Here is a 2968-nt window from a genome sequence, read left to right as displayed (position 1 = left end):
CTCTCTCTCTCTCTCTCTCTCTCTCTCTCTCTCTCTCTCTCTCCATTCTATCTTTCTCCCTGCCTTGCTACAATAAAGCTCTAAAACCATAGACAGTCTCTGTTCATCAAGGCTGTACTCACACAGCCTCTCTTCCCTCAACCCTGTCTCCCATAATCCCGGGGCTACATAGTGTGGCCCTGGGTCACCCAGGACAGCTGCCCCTTGTCCACCCCCCGTCAAATGGGTCAGAGGCTTGAATGCCTACCTGGGACTGAGTGAAAGTGTCTGTCAGCCTCCCCGCATCTGCCTGTCCAGAGCATAGGTGGAACTCTGGCAGGACATGAGTCCTCCCTCCCCCTTTTCCCCAGGTCCCTTTTTAGTTCCCACATGGGGGCATATGTGCTGCAGCATGTGTGTGGAGGTCAAAGGATAATCTGAAGGAATTTCTTCTCTCTTTCTGCTGCATGAGTTTTAAGGGTCCAAATCAGGTCAGTAGGCTTAGAGGCAGCTGACTTTGCTCACTGAACTGTCTGAGTAGCCCTTGATAACTTGTAACAGGAGTAAAAGCACTGGTTTTTCCCAGAACAATTTAGAAAATTTAATGAAAGCAACAAAAGGAGAAATGGGCAATATATTTTCTCAAGGTAACCGAAGGTTTCTGTAACACAGGGCTGGGCCTGGTGTGTCTGTTATCTAGGACCAGAGAATACCAAGTAAGCAACATGCACACAATCGGTGTGATGTAAAAGATATGCAGTTATCATTCAGCTCTCTGAATGGTTCAATGATACTGCTGGATCTGCTGTGAAGCAACTGTACCCTGAGAGAGCCTAGACTGTGTCATGATTCCCCCTATCTATTTATAGTTATAGAAGAAGCCAGGTTATTGTCTAAATCATAAGCCAAACACACACTCTCTCTCTCTCTCTCTCTCTCTCTCTCTCTCTCTCTCTCTCTCTCTCTCTCTCTCTGTATAGATCATAGACCTACATTGTAGACATTTCTAAATCATTTTCCACCATGACTTTAGATGGGCTAGCTCGCTAAACCTGGAGGTGATCTATTTGGCTATGCTGTTTAGCCAATGAGCACCAGGCATGCCCTGTCTCAGTCTACCTACTGCTGGAATTATAAATGGGTGCCACTCTGTCTGGCTTGATAAATGATTTGTATCAAAACTTATGTCCACAGGCTTGCATAACAGAAACTTAACTAAATGAGCACTTTCCAGGCCACAGGTGATAATTATTCCACTTTGTGAGGAGCTTGAGAAAGGGCACAATGGGTAAGTCTTCCACAGGCTCCATTCATATTTGAGTCCTAGCAACCAAAGGGCAGTTCTCAACTGCTCTGACTCTAGTTACAGGAGATATGATGCCTTCTTTTGGCTTCTGTGGACAGTGTACTCATGTGGTACACAAACACACATACACAAAAAATTACCTACACACATAAAACAACAGTTTAAAAACCCCTTAAAATGTGCTAACTAAAGTCCTTTGAGATGCTGAGCTTGACTTTGAAGCTGCTGAGAAATCTGCATTAGACACAGTTGAAATCTAACCTAAAAATCTCAGAACAAGAGTGCTGCCAAGGCCCCGGCGGAGAAGCTGAGGTCAACATCTAATTTGAAATATTAAAAGTGGATACAAAACTATTTCTGAAATGCAGACAATTAAGTGTGTTGTTGTTGATGATGGTGCTGTTGGCAAAACATGTCTCCTGATATCCTACAAAACAAACAAATTTCCATCGTAATATGTACCAACTGTTTTTGACAACTATGCAGTCACAGTTATGATTGGTGGAGAGCCATACACTCTTGGACTTTTTGATANTGCAGGGCAAGAGGATTATGACAGACTACGACCTCTAAGTTATCCACGGACAGATGTTTTTATAGTATGTTTCTCAGCCGTCTCTCCATCCTCATTTGAAAATGTGAAAGAAAAGTGGGTGCCTGAGATAACTCACCACTGTCCAAAGACTCCTTTCTTGCTTGTTGGGACATAAAATTGATCTCAGAGATGACCCCTCTACTGTTGAGAAACTTGCCAAGAACAAACAGAAGCCTATTACTCCAGAGACTGCTGAAAAGCTGGCACGGGATCTGAAGGCTGTCAAGTATGTGGAGTGCTCCACCCTCACACAGAAAGGCCTAAAAATGTGTTTGATGAAGCAATATTGGCTGCCCTGGAGCCTCCAGAACCGAAGAAGAGCCACAGGTGTGTGCTGCTATGAACACATCTCCAGAGCCCATTCTGCACAGCTGGTGTTGTTGTCATACTAAAAGCAATGTTTAACTCAAACTAAAGATTAAAAATTAAAATTCGTTTCTGCAATAATGACAAACGCCCTGCACCTATCCACATGCACTCATGTGAGACAAGGCCCATTAGTATGGCCCCTCCTTGCCCTTCCAGTAATAGTTAATTTTGAATAATTATGTATTGTCTGAAAAGTGATGAGTGCTAGTTTTTGTTTTCCTTGTTTTAAAAAAAAACAACAAAAATCCCCACAAATGTTTTGTTTTGTTTAAAAGCAAGCATGCTTGTATTGACTGTAACAGACTAATTCTAATTGTCAAGGCTGCACCCTGGCTCCACTTTGGAGAGTACTCTGGGGCATTTTAGTGTCTTCTGGTTTTGTTTTGTTTTGTTTTGTTTTTCCTCAACCCTTCTCTCCTTTTGGGGGTGTGTATGGGTTTGTTTCTTAGACTTGTATTTTAAAATTTGTTAACCATAGGACAGCCTGTGGGGAGGAGGACAGAGGATTTCCACATACCACTCCCTAGGTCTGCTTTAGCAAATGCCTCGGTTAACAACATACTCCTTCTTGAAAGTTGCCTTTTCTCTCTACCTCTGAGTGGGTCCAGTCTGTGATGGAACTCATGAAGGTGGGTGGACGCTGTCTTGCCCTTCTTTCTAGGATGCACTCTATATGTGCCTGTGACTTTCAAGGGTATTTGTTTGCCATTTGCTAATTT

The 2968-nt window shown here is 43.1% G+C and overlaps 1 pseudogene; it reads left to right on the top strand.

The window, feature by feature from the left end:
- The first annotated feature begins 1571 nt into the window (after nt 1-1571).
- LOC110315885 lies at nt 1572-2223 on the top strand (annotated as a pseudogene).
- Nucleotides 2224-2968: the final 745 nt, after the last annotated feature.

This window comes from Mus pahari, unplaced genomic scaffold (assembly GCF_900095145.1).
Source record: "Mus pahari unplaced genomic scaffold, PAHARI_EIJ_v1.1 scaffold_6439_1, whole genome shotgun sequence".
Taxonomy (NCBI): domain Eukaryota; kingdom Metazoa; phylum Chordata; class Mammalia; order Rodentia; family Muridae; genus Mus; species Mus pahari.
This window is presented reverse-complemented; position numbering and strand designations above follow the sequence as displayed.